Here is a 23847-nt window from a genome sequence, read left to right on the forward strand (position 1 = left end):
AAGGGTTATAGTGGACCACAAGCTAAATATGAATCAACAGAGTGATGCTGTTGCAAAAAAAGCAAACATGATTCTGGGATGCATCAACAGGTGTGTTGTGAGCAAGACACGAGAAGTCATTCTTTCTCTCTATTCTGCGCTGGTTAGGCCTCAGTTGGAGTATTGTGTCCAGTTCTGGGCACCGCATTTCAAGAAAGATGTGGAGAAATTGGATAGGGTCCAGAGAAGAGCAACAAGAATGATTAACGGTCTAGAGAACACGATCTATGAAGGAAGGCTGAAAGAACTGAGTTTATTTAGTTTGGAAAAGAGAAGATTAAGTGGGTCATGATAACAGTTTTCAGGTATCTAAAAGGGGGTCATAAGGAGGAGGGAGAAAACTTGTTCATCTTGGTCTCTGAGGATAGAACAAGTAGCAATGGGCTTAACCTGAAGCAAGGGAGGTTTAGGTTGGACATTAGAAAAAAGTTCCCAACTGTCAGGGTAGTCAAGCACTGGAATAAATTTGTCCAGGGGGGTTGTGGAATCTCCATCTGTGGAGATATTTAAGAGTAGGTTAGATAAATGTCTATCAGGGATGGTCTAGACTTAAATTGGTCCTGCCAGGAGGGCAGGGACTGGACTCAATGACCTCTCGAGGTCCCTTCCAGTCCTAGTATTCTATGAGTCTATGCTTCTTTATATGCTTTCAAGATTGCTAGAATTAGAGCGGGCCCTTGTTTTGTAACAGTCTCCAATTATTTTAAAGTAGCTTTGAAACTGTACAAATGACTGTTGTTAACTAAGACCATGAAACACTACACATGTCTCTAGCATAATTCATGGTGTTATATTACCTTTCCAATTCTATGTGTTTCACTCTCTTTGTAGGAAAAAAGGTCTTATAATATCTGATTTTGTAAGACTGGTTGATACAGGTATATTGGGACATACACTGAGTACTGGTTAGTTTGCTCCAGTAAGCTACTTACTTCTGGACATCACTTTCTGTGTGTCCCTCTGCATTGAGTTCCTTGGCCATCTTTGCATGCTTGATGGCTCAAGCTGTAGTTTGTCTATCAGTACCCTGATAGCTGCTGAAATGTTCAGTTTAAAATTCATATAGTTTTTACGAAGTCCCTCCACATTCTCTGATGCACTCTTTTAATCTCAACATCTTTTATTATTAAGGCAGTATTCTCTGACCCCTTGCATTATATATAGAATTATAAATTTTCCAGAACTATAACCATTTAAATCAATGCAAATTAGAAATTTTAAAATCCTTAATTTTGCACAACTGAGCACTTAAATTGATAAAAAATTAGAAATAAACCAATATTTCTCAAATTATAAAAAAATAAAAATCAGATTCTGCCAAGCTTATCTGCACTGGAGATCCCATTTATGCATAATTATGAAAATATCAATGTTCCCCTAAGAATGTTCACAAATGTTTTTAAAAATCAGGCATTTCACAGAACTTTGGTCCTCTAATGAGTACAGATAAATAATGTTAGACATTGTCGAAGCAAGTTTTTATACAAAAGAATGTGTGTTGTGTATTTTTCTCTCTTCCATTTCCACTCTCTCTCTCCCTTTCCTACATATATTAATTATGGCCAAAATATTTTGAGCTTTGGGGAATGCTGCACAGCCTATTTGCTCTCCCAGCCTTTTGAGAAGGAGATAAAAGGTGCATAAACTGTTGGTTCTGATAGACTGAATGGGTGAGAGTTTATAATATGATCTTGTTTCTGTTCATAATATTTTATATATGTTTCAGACATTATGTGACACCTAAAATGAAGGAACAAATTAACAGCATAGTTGCTTACGAACATGTGGGATTGATCTTACAATTTGTAGTGAATCAAATTGCTTGAAGGGGGTTGATAAACCTATGGCTCTCCGTCATGCTGCAAGAAATAGGCAACTTTGAATTTACAGTCCTTAAATAAAATGTAAGGCTCCCCAAAGAGCCAATACCATTTGCTGTGCTTGTGCCTAAAACCAGCTTGCCTTAAAAATCCAAAGGTGTGGCTGATATTTTGTTATCCACACCATTACCTATTTCCAGAAAAAAAAGAGCATGTTTTACTACATGTGCAGTTCTCAGAAGTGTCCTTAAAGTGATAGTAAGTTATGGAATGATAAACAGAGAAGTACCTATTGAACTGTGGTTAGTGGATATTTTAATGTTCAGATTTCTCTAGCTATTAACTGCTTTACCATAAAATATGTTCCAACTATAACAACAAAATATAATATATTAATAAAAAACAAGTTAATCAATAGAGCAGCAGCAATTGTCTATCGATAAAGTTCAACACTTAGTCATAATTAAGTCAGGAAAAACTGATAGATCTAACTGTAAAAAATTGCATAAATTCAACAAAGTAAGTAACCAACCACCTTTAAATCATCAAATTGGTCAACTCTGGCATTGACTTCAATTACTTCTGTTCAAGTGCACTTGAAGTATCAATTAATCTCCCACACTTAGAATGTACACTTTTTCCAATTATCAAATTAAGATTTAAGTTAAATCAATGAATGAAATGATAGGTTAATTAGATTTAAACCACATGAAATACAGAATGAGGAAGTGTGTTCATGCAGATTGCCACCTGGGTGCTATAGACTGAACAAATTACCAAAAGTATTAGGAGTGAGGATTTGTTTTTGCATACATTTATATTATGTTCGTATCACTGAAGCAGCAACTCTTGGTAGATAGATGGGTACAAAAAGCATAGGAAAATTACAGGCTTGTATTTTTTCTAAGGGCACCAGGTGTTTCAAATGCCACCAGAAGGGTGCTCCAGGCAATGCCATGCTGTCCAAAATAGCTTGGCATAGATTAACTGAAAGCTTTTGTGTCTCTGCTGATTTTGATTAAGAAGCAGTGTCAGAACTCCTTTGGGCTTTCCCTTGGTACACTGTAGCAAAGGGATTTTTTAATCATAGCTGCCAAAAATATGTCAGTTATGATAATTGCATTTCTATTTAAATTGGTAATTTAATGAAATTTTTGAACCAGGATGTGGAGTATAATGTCATCTTGCCTCTGCACCCTTACCCCACAGCAATGTTCTTTGTGTTGGAGACAATTAAAGGACCCAATCCTACAAGGTACTGCTTTGCCTTCAGCTCTCAATTAAATCAGAGGGTGCTGAGAGCTTTGTGTGGCTTAGCACCTTGCAGGTTTGGGCCCATTGGCAGCCCTTTTTTCATTTCAAGGACAGAGTCCCAGTTTTAAATAGATTGAAGAATGTTGAGCTGTACCAAATTCCATGTCCTAATGTCGGAAGCACACACCATTCCCATCATGTATCAGAAATACTGCACAATCTGTTTTTCATATCCTTAATCTGAGCACATTGGATTTAGTTTAGTGTTTTATACTTCAACAGCTTCTATATTTTATATGTGCTAATGAGATGTAGGAAACAAATCCCTACCTACTGGATCTTTTCTATTTCTTTTAGAGGGGCTAGATGAACCCAAAACTTTCTGTCTGCCACTTTTTTCTTTTTCAGGGCATATGCAGGAGCCTGGCAGTATCTGCATATTGTAGTCAAAGTAATTTTCCTTTGTTAGGAATGCAGTGTGCATGGACATTTACATAATAAAATGCTTGCACGCATAACAGATGGTGAAGAGGCATTCATTTTGCTACATGTTGGAAACATGGTGCTATTCCTTGATCAACTCATTTCTCTTACTTTTGGCTACAGATGTCTTATCAGCTATTAAACCTTGGGGGTTATTCAGCTGGTGAAAGTTTGAACACAGGCAAAAAGCTGTCTGTAGCATTTTCCTGCTTCTGTCAAGAAAAAATGCTGTGTTCTTATGGGGATTCTGAGTCCGTCAAAAGTGGTTTACACTGTCAGAAAAGTAAATTAATTCCTTCTATTTGTGTCACCTGTTGAGCTGAAATGACCATTCCACCAGGTCCTAAATATCTTTCTCTCTGGATTCTTGGTAAGAGCAGAAATCAAGAACAGAAAGAACTAACCATGTTAATGCTATGAGCAGTCCTGTGGCACCTTAAAGACAAACAATTTTATTTGGGCGTAATCTTTCGTGGGCTGGAGCCCACTTCATCAGATGCATAAAGTTTAACAGAAATATATTCATACATACAAAGGTATGAGTGTTACATTAGTATGAAGAGGACCGTTGTTTATGAGGCCAGTTCAGTCAGAGCATGTCTACACAGCAATTACACACCTGCATCAGGCCAAACTTGGGCTTGTCAGTCTCTGCTGCAGGGCTGTTTCACTGCACTGTAGAATTCCAGAATTGAGCTAAAGTCCAGGTTAGGACCTGTGTGGTGGGAGTGTGCTACAGCTGCAGGTCCAGCACAACCCCAGAAGTCTACAGTGCATGAAAAAACCATGCAGCCCAGGCCCTGGGACCCCAAGTCACCCAGCCACGGGTTTTTCTTTGCTGGGTAGACATACTCTTTAGGGTCTACTAGCTGTTGCTTTCCAGAAATCTATCTGTAAGATTACATAATCTGGTAGGTTGGCTCATGTTTGTTAAAAATGTCCATTTTATTTTTAAGGCACTTTTGAGCAGTGTCCTTGGTCTATCTGGAAACATGTGAGTCTAGAGAGCCAGTCTTCAGAAAGAGTCACTGAACACTGTACCAAAGCTCTCTCCTGGCAGGTATGCATCACAGTATACTGTTTCATTATATAACAATTAAGGCATGTGGAGCTTGATTGAGCAAAGTGCTGAGTACCCAGTGGGGAGAGACAGTTTTATGGGGCTATTCCTGTTTTGCAGCAGCACTGTATGTTGGAGAGTTTTTAAGCCTTCAAACTTCCTGGCAAATGCATCTTATGGGTGAAGCCTGTAATCTTTCTCTCAGGATTGCATCCAAACTTTGTGACCTCTAGACTGTACAGTGGCAATGCATTCAAAATGGGGTATTACTTACATACAAATGTAAGAATGGCCATACTGGGTCAGACCAAAGGTACATCTATCCCAGGATCCTGTCTTCCAGCAGTGGCCAATACCACGTGCCCCAGAGGGAATGAACAGAATAGGCAGTCATCAAATGATCCCTCCCCTGTTACTCACGCCCAGCTTCTAACAAAGAGAGGCTATAGGATGTTGCTTGTAAGCTAACGCTGAAATCCTGACACTAACTTGGTTCATGACCTTCAGCAAAGTTGCTCAAACCTTTCTGAGGCTCAATGTCATCATCCATTAAATGGGGATGTTGTTAATGGGGCCTGGATCAGGGCCTGTTGTTCTAGGCATTGTACAATAATACTGGTAGACATTCCTGAACCAAAGAGCTTATGGTCTGAAAAGACAAGTGAGAGAGGCAGGGTTGAATTAGGGTATAAACATGGTTGTGACAGGGTGAGGCAACCCCGTCACTCCTTCACACCGGGGGACGCGGGCGCTGACAATGGGGCGAAGTACGCCACCCGGATGGCGCCAGGGTGTAGGGCCAGCTGAGAGGCCGACAGGGTGTAGGGCCAGCTGAGAGGCCGCAAGGAGAAGAGGCCCAATTAGTGGTGCCCCGCGCCTATAGATGGAGAGTAATGGAACTGGCGCATGACAACCCATGGGCGGGCCACTTGGGAGAGGAGAAGACCCAGCAGCGGGTGCTCCAACGGTTTTATTGGCCAGGTATATACCAAGATGTTAAGAACTTCTGCGCCTCATGCCCTCAATGTCAGCTAACCGCTAAAGCAAAGGTCCCCCGGGCTGCACTAGTACCAATGCCCCTGGTAGAAGAGCCGTTCAAGCGGGTGGGATTAGACCTCATGGGCTCCCTAGAGCGAACCCGGAGGGGCCATCAATACATTCTGGTGGTAGTAGATTACGCCACCCGCTACCCCGAGGCGGTAACCCTCCGTAAAACCACCACCCCGGTGATAGCAGATGAACTAATGAGAATGTTTTCCTGAGTCGGCCTGCCAAAGGAGATTCTGACCGATCTAGGTCCAAATTTGGTGTCGCGACTGATGACGGAATTATGCAAGTGGCTACGGGTCAAAAAAATCCGGACGTCAATATACCACCCCCAGAGGGATGGCCTTGTGGAGAGATTCAACCAAACGTTGAAGACCACGATGCGGAGGCTGGCGCAAGATGACCCCCGCGAATGGGATAAACTACTCCCTCCCCTGCTCTTCGCCGTACGAGAGGTACCACAGGCTTCAGTAGGGTATTCCCCCTTTGAGCTGTTATAGGGGCGACGCCCCCGTGGGATTCTGGACCTAGTGCGGGAGGGGTGGGAGGAACAAATCTCGACGGCACTAGGAGCCACCCAATACGTGATTAAATTAAGGGAGAGGATGCGGACGATCGGCCGGTGGGCTCGGGACAACTTGAGACGGGCGCAGGAGACACAGGCCCGCCATTACAATAGGGACACTCAAGCCAGAGAGTTCAGGCCGGGAGACCCAGTGTTAATCCTGCTACCAGTAGGCGACTCCAAATTAGTAGCACGGTGGCAGGGACCGTTTAGAGTGTTGTGAAAAGTGGGGGAGGTGGATTACGAGGTACAAGTGGAGGATAGGAGACGTCGAAAACAAATTTATCATGTGAACCTATTGAAACATTGGGTACCCCGAGATAACCCACAGACAGAAGCCCTAAATGCGGAGATAGAGTTCGGGACGTGGAGAGAGGAGGAGGTGCCCTGGACCGCCAGCCCATTAGGAGATGACCTGAACCCAGTGCAACGAAGACAACTCCAGGAACTGCTAGAACGATCCGCCACCAGGCTGATGAGCAAGCCGGGGAGGACGACCCTCGTGTGCCATTCGATAGACACGGACCCTGGGCAAAAGGTACGAGACCCCATACGCCCCGTGCCCCGTAAACTGTGGGAGACCGTCCATCGGGAACTCCGTGATATGATTCAATGGGGCATCATAGAGGAGTCCCGGAGTGAGTGGCACAGTCCAATCATGTTGGTCCCTAAGAAAGATGGATCAGTGAGATTCTGTATCGATTTTCATAAAATCAATGCAATATCCAAGTTCGATGCATACCCAATGCCGCGGATCGACGAGCTCTTGGAGCACCTTGGGCAAGCTAGATACTTATCCACCATCGATTTAACAAAGGGTTATTGGCAAATCTCGCTAGCACCAGGAACAAGGGAAAAAACGGCATTCGCGACCCCGTTTGGCTTATACCAGTTCGTCACAATGCCCTTCGGGCTCCACAGGGCGGCGGCCACATTCCAGCAACTAATGGACCGGGTCCTCAGCACACACAAAGATTATGCAGTCGCATACATTGACGACGTCATCATTTTCAGTGACTCTTGGGGAGACCACCTGCAACATTTGGACAAAGTCTTACAGACGCTCCAGCAAGCAGGACTAACTGCTAACCCCAGAAAATGCCAGTTCGGCAAGAGGGAGGTATCATATTTGGGTTACACAGTGGGGAACGGGCAGCTACGTCCATTACTAGATAAGGTAAGGGCAATCAGAGATTATCCACGGCCCAATACCAAAAGACAGGTACGGCAATTTTTGGGTCTCGCTGGCTACTACTGGCGGTTCATAGAACACTTTGCCTCGGTGGCCGCCCCCCTGACAGACCTGACTAAAAACAGTAAACCGCAACGGGTGGTATGGGGGCCCCGAGAAGCGCAAGCTTTCAAAACGCTACGTAAGGCCTTGATAACTGAGCCGGTGCTGCAACAACCGGACTTTGAAAGGCCATTTGTGGTGCAGACTGATGCATCAGAGGAGAGGCTTGGGGCGGTACTAGCGCAGGAAGAAAAGGGGGTCGAACACCCAGTGGCCTACCTAAGCAGAAAGCTATTGCCCCGGGAAAGACACTACGCCACCATAGAAAAGGAGGCACTGGCGATTAAGTGAGCTGTCGACTCCCTACGTTATTTTCTTCTAGGCAACCACTTCACGTTGGTGACCGACCACGCACCCCTGAAGTGGATCCAGAATATGAAAGACACCAATGCACGAATACTACGCTGGTACCTAAGCCTACAACCCTATTCTTTTGAAATAAGGCACAAGCCAAGTAGAGACAACCAGAATGCAGATTGCCTATCACGAGTGCCGGAGACGAAGCAGGAAAGGTCGGCAAGTATAGGAAACAATGACGGGGGTGAAGAGGCGGGAGGGGTGGAGCAACCCCTCCACCAACAACCACCCGAGGGAACAAACACGAGGGAAAACGGCAGGGGTGAAGGGAAAGTCATACGAAGGGGGGAGGCGTGTGACGGGGTGAGGCAACCCCGTCACTCCTTCATGCCGGGGAACGCGGGCGTCGACAAAGGGGGGGAATTCCGCCACCTGGATGGCGCCGGGGTGTAGGGCCAGCCGAGAGGCCGACAGTCATCCGGGTGCGACCGGGATACCCGCTGACGTCAGCAACGCGACGGCAGGGGGAGGCAGGGCACCCGGAAGTGAGCACATGCCATAAGATATGGCGGAGGATAAAAGGGGTAGGGAGGCAGCGCAACAGGGAGGAACAGCACAGAGGGAGGGGGATGCCGAGGAGGTAAGAGGGTTCCCGGTACAACGGTGGAGGTGGGCCGTGGAGTAGGTCCACTGGCGGGGTTGGCAGCGACCCAGGGCGGGTCGTGGAACCAGAGAGCAGGCAAGTTTAGGGGCAAGCCCCCACCTGCTGCCATCAGGAGCATCGAGTTCCTGGTGTTAGGGCCCTGGGTCGGGGTCCAGAGAGAGGGTGGGCCCGGACCCCTCACCCCGCCACCAGGGAAAGCGATATTTCGGCCGGGGCGAGCTGTTAACCAAAGTACGTTGGGGAGGGGGACCCCCAAAAAGAGGGGGGTGACTTGTGACAATAGGTCTAAGGTCCCTGTTCCTGGAGTCAAGAATTGGCATCAGAATCTCAGATTTTATTAGAAGAAAAAAATTAAGACCTCACACATATGAAGAAAAGCTTGATTATGTGAGGCCATGGCAGAGGTATATGCCCAAGCCTATGGGCAGCCTACAACATTACTTCCAGGATGTATGAACCCTGTTATTAATTTTACAGGATTCTTAAATCTGAAACATATTGTTCTGGAGGCCCCTAATAACACTCCCACAGCTCACGACCTGGGTGGCGGTAGCAAAGCATGACGAGTAGAGTCACAGAGAGTGTATCTACACTGCCATTGAACACCAGCAGCTGGCCTATATCAGCTGACTTGGGCTCACGAGGCATGGGCTGAGGGACCACAAAATTCTAGGGTAGCCATGCAGGCTTGGGCTGAAGGCCAGGCTCTGAGACCTTTTTCCCTTGAAGGGTCTTTGAGTCTGAGCACCAGTCTCAACACAAAGGTCTACACAATATTTTAACAGCCCTGTGGCTCAAGCCCAAGTCAGTTGACACAGTCCAGACAGAGGTATGTATTTGCAGCATAGACGTACCCAGACTCATACTTTCAGGCTAAAAGGGACCACCACATCATTTAGGGGTGGAGACAGAGCTAAGGAGAGCCCCATTTTGCATGTGTCCAGGTCCCCTGATTACCTTAATTTGTCCCTACAATGATGGACAGAGGGAGACATATAGAATGTATGATATAATTTTGCAATTGAATATTTCAGTATTCAAGACTTTCCCCATCTGCTCCTGAGTCTATCCCTTACATGTTAATCGACTGTTTTGTATATTTGATGGCAGATTAGGGCCTTGAGAAGTGATCTGAAGACAAAGAATGATATCCTTCTTTGAGACCCATGGACAAGATGCACTAGGTGGTGTAAGTACCAAGTATTGTTATTAATATTATTGTTTGTAATTGTTTGTGAAATAGCTTTTACAAGCCTGCTTGAGTCTATGAGTTTTCATGAACTGCTTGCAGCAATAGTTCATTCAAGTACTAGATATTTAGAATAATCTGTACAGACTGTGTGATCAGTCACCTAAATTACACAATATGAGTTTTGTTCCCTGAGTGGATTCTCAAAGATAATCATCAGAGCATTGGGTCTTCCATGCAGACAGTGAGGGACATTTTAGAGACACAAAACATGGCAGATCAGCAGGCCTTGGAACAAGTTAGGATATCTGAAATCTTTGCTGCTTTTATTTTGTCCAAGAAAGCTTAGTACAGTAAAACTCCATTAGTCCGGCATCCAATGCTCCGGGACTCCTGAGGGTCCGGCACCATCAGGAACCCGGAAGTGCTGGGGGAGCCAGACAGGCTTCCCCCATTCAGCTGCTGCTGAAACTGACCAGCAGCTGAATCGGGGAAGCCGGGAGCAGAGCATCTGGAGTGCTACCGGGTTGGTCTCGTAGCGCTGCCCCTCGGGGCTGCGGGACCAACCCGGCAGCACCCCAGCTGCTCTTGGGGATGCCTGGGGCAGAGCAGCTGGAGTGCTGCCGGGTGGTCCCCAGCTGCTCTGCCCCAGGGGTCCCCGATTCAGCCGCTGCTGAAACAGATCAGCTGCTGATCTGTTTCAGCAGCGGCTGACTTGGGGACCCCTGGGGCAGAGCAGCTGGGGTCCTGCCAGGTTGGTCCTGCAGCGCCGTCCTTTGGCGCTGCAGGACCAACCCGGCAGCACCCCAGCTGCTCTATTGCAGGCATCCCCGATTCAGCTGCTGCTGAAACTGACCAGCCGCGGCTGAATCAGGGACGCCTGGGGCAGAGCCAGACTATCGTAAGGGGGGGCTATGAGGGGTCTGGGGTGGCATCCCCTCCCACCCCACTCCAGAACCCTCATAGCCCCCCCTTCTGATAGTCCGGCATATCTGATAATCCGGCACCCCCTGGGTCCTAAAGGTGCCGGATTATCGGAAGTTTACTGTATCCACCAGCAGCCAGCTTCACCTTCCATCCTCCATGCCTTGTGTCCATTGGTGGCCCCATGGACCAGCTCTTTCTCCCCATCCCTCCAACCCCCCACCTGTGCCTCCTATCTGCAACAGTCACTGTTCTGTGGCATGGAGCAGGTGTTGTGGGGGAGCGCAAGGAGTCATGGTGGGGCATGCTTGGAACTGGTTGAGAGTGGTGAGTGAAGGTGGGAACTTAGAAAAAGGGATGTGGGGAATATAGGGCCTGGGATGAAGCCTTCCTGAGTGCCAGGAATCTGGCCAATAGTTTCAGGGAGCTGGTTTTTGAAAATTTCTCAATCCTATATTCAACAAAACACTCTGTTTCAGGTATTTACCACATGCCTAGATTGAAAAAATGCCCCCCCATTTGTTTATGTAATATCATTCAGAACAGTGATTGCTCCTACATATTTGCACATTGATGGATAACCATGTAGTTGCAGGGCTAGCTATGAAGTTCCAAATCAGGGGTAGATCTTGTCCTCAGACATTAATTCCTTTGTGTTAATATTGCTCTGCAAACACTGGACATACCAAGCTCCATATTCTGGTAAGGTAATATGCACAAAGTGTCTCCAAGCAGGGGGATTTTCTGTTGCTCAAACCTCCTCCCTCCTTCAACTTGTCTTCCCTTCTACTCACTGCTCCTCAGAATGAATAGTTACTCAGTTATTACTTTGCAAATCACAGGATTTCTCATTCCCTTTTCTCTTCCTGCCTTCTAACACTTTGCAAGCATACAAACTAATCTAATGGGGAGAAGGGGTTAACAGGGCATAGATATAGAAAAATTCCTACATTCATGGGAACGAAAAAGCTCCTCCCATAAACATTTATCTGGGGGAAAAGTCATAATCTGAGACTGTGGGTGTGTCTAGACTACAGGGTTTTGTCGACAAAAGTGGCCTTTTGTTGACAAAGCTATACCTGTGTACATAACTATACATAACATCGACAGAACTTGGTAGTTTTGTCGACGGTGGTAAACCTCATTCTATCAGGAATAACTCCTTTTGTCGTTCTGTTGATAGAAGGTGTTATTGCATCTACACTGTCCTTTGCATCTACACTCTCACGCCTACAAAGCAGCTTGCTTTGTCGACAGATCTGGATGTAGTCTAGACACACTTTGTTGACAGAAGCTTTGTTGACAGTATCTGTCGACAAAGCCTCTGTCGACAAAAGCCTGTAGTCTAGACGTACCCTGTGTTTGCATTGGAAAGTACTGTCGACATTCAAATGTTGCCAAAAAGAAAGTTGCCAAATCATGTTTTCACTGCCACTCTCTGTCAACATAGCAGGACCACGTCGTTTCCAATCATCCCCCATTGACTGAAAAAGCAAAACATCTCCCAGTACATTCTATTGATATCTCTGTGCACATCAATGCACAGATTTGAACATAATGCAGACCCAGGCAGGGCTTATCTAGCTCACAGAAATACTGCCTCTGGCCACCCCATGCCACCAGCACACCCCCTGCCCAGCTGCAAGAGCAACTTCCCATGTCTCTATCCACTGCACACCCACCCTGCTGCAATACACAATTTTTTGCCCTGTGCCACCACTGACATCCCAACCCCAGCTTCAACAGAACAACTTACTGTCCTGCATGGCCACCACCCATCCCACCCTACCCCACCCTAGCCTGGAATAGAGCAACTTACCCTGTGTTTCTTCCCTTGTTTCATGCTCCATTTACAGTTGCTGAGGGGACTTGAAAATGATTTTTTGCTGCCTGGCACACAGGTTGACCCTGCTGTGAACCCCTCTTCCTCATCTGCTTCCACGGCTTCACGAAAAATTTCTGGATCTGGGTTAGGTCCCATTCTGACTGTGCTATGGGAAGTATCCACAGGGTCCTTGGCTGTGGACATGGAGTCCCCACCAAGGATTGTATCACGTTCTTTATAAAAACACCATGTTGTGGGTGGAGCATCAGATTGGCTGTTTCCATGCTTTGTCTTCTGGTATATCTGTCAGAGTTCCTTTATCTTGGCTCTCAATTGCTTCATACCCCTTCACACAAAGGCCTTGAGAAATGTGATTGGATGTGTTCCAGTTTTTTTGGGTCACTTAGAGCTGTGATTGCACAGATTCTTTATCCCACACACTGATAAGATCCAAAAGTTCTGGGATGATCCAAGTAGGAGAGCATTTAGGCTATGTCTAGACTACATGCTTTTTTCGAAAAAACATCTTTCGAAAAAGAGCGTCTAGATTTCACTAAGCAGATCGAAAAAGCGATCTGCTTTTTCAAAAAAAGAGGGTCCAGATTGGCCTGCATCCCCTGTGCTCCCACCTCCTCCGTTCTGTGTGTGTGGCAACCTGAACGCACTCACCTGATGTTCCCTCACCAGTGTCAGAAGATGCCTGCGAGGCCTCCTCAGTCTGGGGGACCAGCTCCAAGGTCAGGGTGACAAGACTCAGGTTGGGGTCCTCCTCCTCCTCTTCCTCCTGCAGCTGCTGCTTCGGGTTGTCCTCAGCCACCTCCTGGCAATGCTGGACAGGTTCTGCAACCTAGACTGAACAAGAACTGATGCAGAAAGGGGTTCCCCACCACCCAGAATTTTGTCCAGCTCCTGGAAGTATGCGCAGTGGTGAGGCACTTCCCCAGAGGTAGATCTGCGCTCACGGGCCCTGGCATAGCCCTGCCTGAGTTCTTTAGCCTTGACCAACACTTGATCCAAGATTCTGGGGTAATGGCCTTTTTCTGGTAGCCCCTCAGCCATGTGGGCATAGATGTCTGCATTCCGGTGTCGGGAATACAGAGTCTGCAGGGATTCCTCCTCTCCCCAAAGTTCCAATAATGTCAGGACCTCAGGCCCTGACCAGACTGGAGCTCGCTTCTTTATGCCCCTGAATGGGTCGTGGGATGGCTCCCTGGAAGGTCCTTGGGATCTTTGGGGGGTCTTGTGTTGTGCCATGGTTCCTTGGCAGAGAGGCAGGGAGACCTGTGTGGTCAGTGGTTTCCTCTGGCTGCCTTCCTGCCACAATGGCTGCCCAGGGTGCCTGTGCCTTTAAGACATGGCTACAGACAGGAACAATAGAGGTTTTTCCTGCAGATGGCTTGTCCACCAGGGCTTTTCCCTGGAGGTCTGTTTTTTTGAAAAAAAAAACCAAACCCCGCATCCACACATGCCTTTTTTTCGACAGATCTCTGTCGAAAAAGGCATTCTTCCTCGTAAAACTAGGTTTACTGCTGTCAACAAAACCGCTGTGTTCTTTCAATTACCCGTAAAATCTCGAGTATAATGTGCACCTATGTATAATGCGCATCTGCCTTTTAAAGGTCAGAATTCCTGAATAAACTAAACTCTTATCTATAATGCGCATCCCCATTATACTCGAGATTTTACGGTAGGCATAGGAAGGAAGGGACTCGCACCTGCCTCAGGACCCCCTGCACAGCTAAGCTCACACCTGCCGCAGGGTCCCCTTGCCCAGCTGAGCTTGTGCACACTGAGCTTGCACATGCTGGGGGGTGGGTCTCCCTCACTCAGCTGCTGGCGTGCCGAGCTCGTGCTTGCCTTGGGGGCATCCCCTGCTCAGCTGCCAGCGTGCTGAGATCATACCTGCAGGCGCCCCCCCCAGTCCAGCCCAGCCCGTGCCTGCCCCCCCCCCCCCAGCTCGTGCCTGCCGAGGGTGAGTTTAAAACTTTTTAAAAAACTCCTATGGATAATGCGCACCCCGACTTTGATGCTAAAAAAAATGGGAAAAAAGTGTGCATTATACTCAAGATTTTACAGTACTTTTGAAAGAATGCAGTAGCAGCATAGACACGGGTGAAGTTTTTTCGAAAAAAGGCAACTTGGTCTAGACACACCCTTAGAGTGACAGCCACCCCTCTTTCCTTGAAAAGACACAATGAGGACCACTACACAATAAACCAGACATTTCTTTCAGCTTTTGTCACATTGCAATGTGAATGCTCTCCAGGTTTCGTTGCCAAAAAGATTTGTTGGCGAATAACTTGCCAGTGTAGACAAGCCCTGAATGTTTTCATGAAAGAGAACAGACAAGGATGTGGACAAGATGGGCTTGACTGGTGAACTGAAATTAACAAAGTTGGTGGTGAATAAATTTTACCACTATTCACCCCGCTCAGTTTATAATGAATTAATTATGTGAAGGGGACAGGAAAAAGGAAAAACAAATTAGGGTTAGGCAGGTAGAATGTTTGAATGCATAAGTTATTTTTATTTTTATTTTTCAAGGTAGCAGGGATGAAGACTGTATAACATGGAATCCTGTAAAGAACATTTCCTTGAGCAGGCTAATGGAGATAATATCATTACGAAATATAAAACACTGTTTAAAAGCAGACTACTATATCTGCTGGTACCACCTAATTTTTTAACACTGAAACAGCTTTAGCCTACAGTTAGTGTGTGTGGAAGAGGGCTGCATCTCAGCAGATTTTATCGGTCTGGAATAAAGCAGTGAACCAGAACTAGGTCTGCTGAGGACCTGGTGATGTCTTAAAAGCACTTGCAGGCATTTGTGACAAGAGAAGATTTTCCTTTTGTGAACAGCAATAAAAAGGAAGAAGTCGCCCCACAGGGAATTCTTGCAGTTGAAGGCAACGGGGATACAATATTGAACCTGAAAAGAAGGCTTATTTTGGCCACATGAAGTAGCTACCTCTGATCTAAAATCTGACTTCGTGTTGTGTTCAAAGAAAAATAAGAAAATGGTTATAATGTAGTTGGCATTGATTCCCGTGAAGATACAGCTGATTTTGCTTACAATCTAAACAGAGAATAGCATTTTTTTTTATGGGAATGGAGGGTGTAGTAGTTCTTAGGCCTTAAAATCCCAGCATAGCCAAAACAAAGCACTAGGAATGAGGAACACTCACCTTTGTGAACAGTGGGAAGTAAGATGATATAACAACACCCTTAGATTCAACAGCGTAGTGCCACATGGGCCAAGAAGAGACTGAATAAAAAAGCCTTTGGAGCAATGCTTCTAGTGAGCATGAAAAAGATAATAGATATCTAAACAAAGAAGTGTAGAATGGTGTAGACTTAGACTATAAGTCAAAATAATGTGACCTCCATGTGATCTATAAACACGGCATCTTAACATATAATGGGTGTTAACCTTAAGGGCAATATATGGAGCTTGTCCTTTATTCAGTTAAACAAAGAAGCAAGTAATTGGAGAGGCCACCTCTTCATATGGAAAAGGTTGGCACATTTGATGGAAAAAGAAAATATACAGGCCCGTACTCCGGAAGTGTGTGAAGGGTGTGGATGCACCCCTCGCCGCATGGTCCTCCAAATACGCATGAGACTTAGGCAGCATAGTACCCCAGACTCCTTCCACCTGTGCTCCAGATGGCTAGGGAAAGGCAAGAGTGGCGTGTTGCCCCAGCCTCCCTCCCCAGTGCTCTGGCCAGCCGGGGGAAGCCTGAGACTGATTTCCCTACCCCATAGGAGTGAAGCTGGAGATGGCGCTGAGCCATGGGGGAGGGGAGCCAGCCACCAGTCCCTCCCATGTCTTACACTCCCCCACAGAAATTCCTGCTTACAGGCTTGATTTTGTACCATGTTAATTTCTCTTTATCCCCAGTAAATTGAGGGTTGGTTAGTTAGTTAATTAGTTTGTTTACTTTAAATATATGTTTTAATACTTTTGATGTCTGAGATTTAACAATTAATTGCAATTATTTCATACCTGTGTCTATAATTATAGAGTACCATGTGGATTAAATAGAGATTGCTTTGCTTAAAAGGAAAAATATTTAAATGTCCTAACAACCAAATTAGGGATGAAGAAAAAACATCTCAGAAGTTGCATGGCTTAATTCAACTTTTGCCCTGCTATGTAGATGTGCCCCTAGGGGCTTGATCATATTATCCCATTCTTCTATTCCATCACTTGTTTTCTATCTTCACTTTTATGGCTCTGCACAGACTCACTGTGCCCACTTTTCTGCCCATCTCTTCCAATACATCATTGCTCATTTACTGTGTTCTGCCTTTCTTACAGTCTGAATGAACCTTGATTTCCTCTCACATTTGTGTCTCTCTTTCCTTCTTCCTGGGTCAGTGCCTTTCTACCTCCTATGCACCAAAGCACCTTGCTCATTATCACCTAGTTGTTAGGGCAGAGTCTGCCTCTAACTTTGCCAAATCACTTCACCTTTCTGTGGCCCTGTTTACCGATCTATAAAAATACCAATGCCAGCATTTACTCTCCTTAATTAAAGAGCTTTGAGCCTGTGGATTGAAAGTGCTATGTAAAAGATAAATATTATTTTCAGAGTCCACCATAAAGAAGACTAGAGCCTGTACCTTCTGAATAAAAAGTGTCCAACATTTATAGGTTTTTAAGTTAAGGGCCAGTTATGCTGGCTGGTACACAGGTGCCAACAGCCATTGTAATTAGGTATTGTAAGCAATCAAATGTAAAGAAGGGCAGAACTGAGTCCAGACTGTGTAATTAGCATTTTCTTAAGCTATTTGTTTTGTGAGTGTAGCTCCATGGTTACTCTAGTTTTCAATAAGGGAGATCCATTTTAAAATAACACTGATCTATGTGAAGTGTGTTCCTTGTTTTCAAAGGAATAAATTTATCAACAGCAAATAGCAATGTCTTTAGCTGTGTGTGCTGATGAGATTCCACTTCATGCTGCTAGGCAAGTGCATTCACTTTTCACCTGCTGGGAATAATGTGAATGAGCTCATCTCATAAATGAAAGACCAATATCAATAAGGGCATGATTCAGCTAAAATAAAACCCCCCGCCCCTTAGACACAGCCTCACTGAGTTGTTTCCACTTCCAAATATAACCAAGCAATGCTATTTTAACACTTCATTCCGAAGACTGGAGTCCTGAATTGATCCTTGGTAGGTATTTTAAATCCTTGACTGTATGTGTAATCTGGGCCTTTAACAGTGACTTTCAGAAATTTCACTGAATTTATCTGCAAAATCCACTGTTTTTATTTCTTTAAGGAGGCTACTGTACTAATTGCCATTCCACGGCCACACTGAGAACTAACGATTTCTGAGGGACAATGTGATTGCATGGATTTATATTTAGATAAATGCCTCTTACCTCTAGGGCATATGTTCCAAAGTTTTGCTGAAATTTATTACCATGTAGAATCAGGCTTTTGTGGGTCATAACTGAGAACACCAGAATCAGGTCACACTGCTCAGAAAGAAGGCAAATGCACCCCAAAATACGATGGGTAATTTTGCCAAATGATAAATCAAAGCCGTCACAAAAAGCAAACTTCTGTCTCACAACACTAATAAAAAATCAGAAAGACAGTTTCCTGAAACATTCCAGTCTTTCTACACCCCCCCCCCTCCCCACCGCCCCACAACACTGGATTTAAAGACAAGTGGCTCTTTAAAACCAGTCTAATCAAAACCAGTTTTTCTGATCCCAAAGGACCAACTGCATACCCAGATCAATGTACAACTCAGATCTTACCCAAAAATCATGCTGTTGCCAATCCTTCAGTATCTAAACTCTAAAAGCTTATTTATAGAAAGAAAGGTGAAAGCTGAAATTGGTTAAAGGAATCAAATACATACAATAATTGCAGTTTTGGGTTTACTGCTTGTATCAGTGATGGAATAAACTGCTGGCTTAAGCCATGTCTCTGGTTGTTTCCAAATGATTGGAAGAACCTCAGTCCCTTTGTTAAAATGCTGCTACAGGTTGCACCTCCCTCGTCTGGCTCCCTCTGGACATGACTAGTTCTGGATGAGGGATTTTTCCAGACTGGGGAAGTCATTTCAGGCCCCCTGCTGCTGGCCTCTTCCCTTCCCTTCCTGTCCTCTCCTCCCCCCGCTACCCTCCATCACATGGTTTCCTGGCTCCCCCTCAGCCCAGTTGAGCTATACACTATCTCCCATCCATCCTGCTTGCAACCCAGATGAACCGTATGCCAGCTCCTGCACCTCCAAGCCCAACTGAGCTGTGTGCTGGCTCCCAGCCCTCCTCCCCCATCACAGCCCAGTTAAGCCGCTCGCCAGCGCCTGGGCTCCCACTCCCCAGAAGCACACTGGGACTCTCTGATCTTGGAACATCTCTTGTCATGCCGGACCATGGATGGTGCCGGACCAGAGAATGCTGAATTTAGAAGTGCAACCTATAGTATAAATCTATAGTGCAGACAGAGGTTTGAGCAGGAAAGAGGCTGGATTAGGAAAGAGGCACAATGAAGGTGTTTCCAAGGCCTTTTAAAGCTAGAGTCTGCGTGAATACAAACGTCTACCCATGGATGTGGATATCTGTGGCTAGACATCAATATCCACAGGGTTCTCCTCCCAAGAGACACTGCAGCCAACGGAGAGGAAAGTGGTCTAGACACTCCCAGGAGCCAGGGTCCTGTGCCAGCATCTCCCCCCGGTGGTTTGATTTGGTAAAAGTGTCTCAGTCAATCTAGCTCTTGAAACACAGTTGCCAACCTGCAAGTTCATATGAAGTGTACAGTGTACTCCAGGAAAAATAAAATGCTAATTAGGGACAGAGCTTTGGTGTTTTATTCCTGCCATTTATTTCAATAGAATATGTCTGCTCAAGGTGAATAGTAAGGTCTGGTTATGCAGAAGGTGGGCATTCTTCTTCCAAAGTAGAAACGCTCTTGCAAACTGGAGAGGGAAATTTGCTCCATCAGCTATGGTGACTTTGGGCAATAAATATCTTTCTGGAAAACTCAATGATTTAGTTTTAACCTTGGATCTTTTCTCTGGTGACAGTCTAATCAGGTTGCTTAATGAGATAGTCGAATAGCACGTGTGAAGTCAGGAAGAGTTTTTTACACTTCCTTCCATAAGCTAGCACACAGCTGAGCCCCAAGCCTGCAATTCACATTGTGACTAGTCCCAATGAAGTTAATTGAACTACTCTTGTTATATAGAATCCATCTTTGTAGGATCAGGTCCAGCATTAGGTGTGATAAAGATGTGTTTGTCATATTTTGAAGCATCAAGTGCTGATTTCTGCTAGAAGCAGAGTACAAATGGACCAATTGTCTGATCTCATGCAACAATTTCTCCATTACTGAAGATGATTATATTGCATCTAAATCAAACAGCAGGAGATCCTGAAAATATAAATATATTGAAAAAGAAATAGGTTTTAGGAACCCAGAGAAAGAAACAAAAGATACGCTATATCTGTTTTCCCAAGCATTTTCAGGTGAAGATTTCTCAGTGGACAGATGGTGAGCTGGGAAAAGCTGAGTTTCAAGGTGGAGTGCATTTTTAGTGGTAGACTTGATTCTACTTGTATTGTGTGTGGATTTTATTCATGTATTCTTTGCTTTGAATAGGGGTGTATTATTTAGCTAACTAAACAGGTGACCAAGATTACCAAATTTGATTAATAGACCTGAGTGGAAACACATTCTTTCTTTCCTTCCCAAAATATTAGTACATTCCTGTTGTCTTAACGTTACTGCTACTGCTTTACATTTGATAGAATAGTCTTAGAATGTCAAATATCAAATGACAACATGCTCCAAAAAGAATAAATTTTCTATTAATTCCCAGGCCCATAAAGTAGAAATTCAAATCTATGGTTATTAGAATATATATAACTTCAGTCAGTAAAACAGATGCTATTTATTATCTATGGAACACTATAGGTGTACACAGGGGTTTCAATGTTAAAACACTAACAATATTAATTCTTAGCTACTGTTAGAATTCTATAGCTATGTCATATGTGCAGGGTAATATCTTTGGGCTCTCCATGATGGTAGAGTTCTCAAATTAAACTGGGGTATCCTGTAAACATATTTTACTAAATATATACATTTGTCATGCTTCCCTCCCCCCCTCAATTTTATAAAACAAGCCACATCTTACTGTCAGATATACCAGTTGTCCTAGTCTGAGAACTAAAAGCTACAGCATTGAGGCCCACATTATTCTTAGCGAATATTTATATAATCCAGTGACATGTCAAGGACACACAATCCTTTTTTTAGCAGGAACAAAACCATTACCAGTTGGCTCAAGTCTCTGCCAATGTCAATATGTAGGAAGAATTTACAATAGAGAAACACATCATCCAAGGAAAGGAATGAGGTCATGAACATTTTCTAATAAAATTATCACTGGAGTGCCAAAAGGGGTTGAGGGAAGACCTAGCCTGGTAGTAATCACATCCCATTCCTTCTTCCAATTTCCATATCCCTCTGCTGATTAATCATGTCTGATTAATCAATTCTTCTTAGTGAGTGTGAGGATAAGTACAGAATAGAGTTTTAAAGAGGGTGTAAGGGAAGGATGGGGAATGTTCAGAGTCCTTAAAAGGATAAAAAAAAATTTACCAAGACACATGGCAAGATTTTAAAGAGGTAATTTTTCATCACACACAATCATTTTGGAAATGTTGCTTGGTATGGCATCCTGGAAAAACTAAGCATTCTTACTGTTACGGAGGTTGCTCTTCTCACTGTTAAGGTGCCGTTTTGTGGCCTGTCTGGAGATTAGATCCCCACTGGTGTGACATCTCCTCTTGTAGTTTCTTAGCCCCATGTCTCAGTCTCTGTGGCTTTTCCTCTACCCCTCAACTGGTCATGCTTTTTCTTCATAGCTTGGCCCTCTGGTCAGGTCACTATGGTTTTCCCATCATTCAAGTTATCAAAGTCTGTCTAAACCAACTGTGTCAGGCAGTCTACAGCCCTATCTATGCCATTCCCCCAGTGGCTGATAGGGGACATCAGGTCTGTTGTTTGCACTGCATGCCAGCCTAGGGGCTCTACAGTCAGCAGCTAATGGACATGCCATCTTACCTTTGCTGTGTTTTCCCTAGGCTTCTTCCTACTTCTTTTTCTCAAACTTGAGAGTGACTACTCCCCCACTACAGACCCTTTCCTCGGCCCTCTCCCTACCTTTATACAGACCCTTCCTCTTCTCAATCATTTGAGCATCAAGTTCACCAATGGCAATATTTGAGCTTATACCTCACCTACTTCATCCTGTCAAGTAGCCCCATCTGAGCCATTCTATCCCCTTCAAGGGCGGTATGTGATGAACACTTTATCACACTACCTAATTAAACAATTAGTCTTAAATAATGTCCTACATGCCAACACCCAACCCAGCATGTATGTCTTTTAAGACCTCAAGGGAAGTATTGTTGTTCTGTGAATACTTCGGTTCTAATCTAGAAAGCCCTTTGGCACTTGCTTAACTTTAAGCACTTAAGTAAGTCCATTCACTTCAGTGGGGCTACTCATACTCACATTTTAAAATTTAAGCAAGTGCTTTAGTGGTTTATTAGATTGGTACTTTGCTCACTTTGATTCCTTTGTGAGCAACCTATTTACTTTAACTACTTTTATGGTTCCATTCCTATGCAACTGAATGACTCACACCCTTTAAGGTGTGTATCCTCACAATACCCCAGTGAAGTAGAGAAGTTCTATTATCCTCATTTCACTGATGGGGAACTGAAACTCATTTGGATTTTGCCATCTATATTAAGATAAGTATTAGTCAAAGCTTGCAAAAAACTACACTACAATCTTAGACTAGAAAGCTGGGTTCAACATTAATATTTATCTTGATGGTATTTTTGGACCACTTTCAGATCTCTTCCTCTGGATAACCAGGAAAAGATGTGGCCAAACTGGGCATAAAATTCTTCCATTTGCTCAAGGATTCATATTCCACAAGTCTTCCATGTCCAGAACAACAAAATAGACACTTAAAGTGGAACTTGTGGGTTTGGGCATAAAATGGGCATTTTAATGAAATTCTCTGACCTGATTGCCATACACGTTATACAGGAATAACTGGGCAGGAATAATTTCTGAATCTTATCAGAGGCTTGGGTGGACAGATGAGTACACATTTGTTTTTCAGTGTTCTTGTCTCCATGACAAAAATGAATAGAGCCTTTAGTGAATAAATTTGTGCACTGGAGAGGAGACTTGGAGACAGCTGAGATATGAAGAGCAATGTCTAATGATCCCACAAATAACTTTATCATGTTGGAATCCCCCTGGATCTTTGGCAATGGATTACATTTATCACATGCTGAATCTCTTACTCATGGCAATTTTCTAAAGTTACTGACCTTTCTGCTAATTTGCTCTGTTGAAGGAGGGAAAAAGTCCCTAGAGTTTGCAATTTGGCTCAACAACCCCTTGGGGTTTTAAGCAACCTTCTAACATCTAAACATGACTTACTTTTAATAAATGTTCTCGGTGCTGTCTCTGAAAATAGGACCAGGGAAACAGACACAGACTCTCAAACCCACAGGGAACTTTACAAATAATAATAAATACAGAAAGGTGACAGGAACACAGGAAGAAAAGAAACCAGTTAGAAAGTAGATTGGACAAAGCAATAAATATTAAAAATGGACTAGAGTACTTTTTAGTTTCTGAATTCAGGTGGTATAAAACAGGATTAAAACATATCAGTTATAAAATAAACAGATGCTTTAGGATTCTAATAAATATCTAATGCTGCTAGAATTGTAGCTGTCTGTAATGAGATATATACAGCTATAGATAGGGATGTCAACGTGAAGGAGGGTGTGATTTAAATAAAGCACTTCAATGAATTAGGGGAGAGAGACAAAGTTGTTGGAAGATCATGCTGTTTTTCTTATTGCAATAAAGTTCTTTTTTGTGTGTTGGAAGAATGAGGTTCTTATATTCTATCAAACCATGTGTTTTTGAAAACCATTAAAATATTTAGAAATGTTTAAAAGCATATTCCATAAAATTCTCTTTTTACCTTTGTTAAATGCTTTCTTTGTTTTTTCCCAAATAAAACTGAGTGTTAAATTTATTTTAAAAAACAACGTGAATTATTATTTAAATGCAGCAATTCATTGCACTAAACTCACCTTTTTTCAAAGAACAGAAAAAGATGTGAATACTCACAACGAATAAATCAGTAATTTGTTTCTCAGAATAAAAACTTTTATTTAACGGTATTCATTGTTAATTTTGTTGTATGCCATTTAATTAATTATTAAAAAAAAGCTGTGGTTCTTCAGCCATTTAATATGACTCATTCCTACTTCAGTCAATGGTAAGTTTATGCCTGAACAGAAAGACTGAG

The 23847-nt window shown here is 43.9% G+C and overlaps 1 long non-coding RNA gene across 1 annotated transcript in view; it reads left to right on the top strand.

Annotated features, from left to right (window-relative positions):
• LOC106731784 (uncharacterized) overlaps positions 1 to 23642 on the top strand; it is an 82983-nt gene extending 59341 nt beyond the window's left edge. Inside the window, exons 2-5 of the long non-coding RNA XR_001368050.3 lie at positions 4553 to 4656; positions 7885 to 8074; positions 9634 to 9712; positions 15006 to 23642. This is a non-coding gene — a long non-coding RNA (uncharacterized LOC106731784). The remainder of the gene's footprint in view (positions 1 to 4552; positions 4657 to 7884; positions 8075 to 9633; positions 9713 to 15005) is intronic.
• Positions 23643 to 23847: the final 205 nt, after the last annotated feature.

This window comes from Pelodiscus sinensis, chromosome 1, assembly GCF_049634645.1.
Source record: "Pelodiscus sinensis isolate JC-2024 chromosome 1, ASM4963464v1, whole genome shotgun sequence".
NCBI classification, from domain to species: domain Eukaryota; kingdom Metazoa; phylum Chordata; order Testudines; family Trionychidae; genus Pelodiscus; species Pelodiscus sinensis.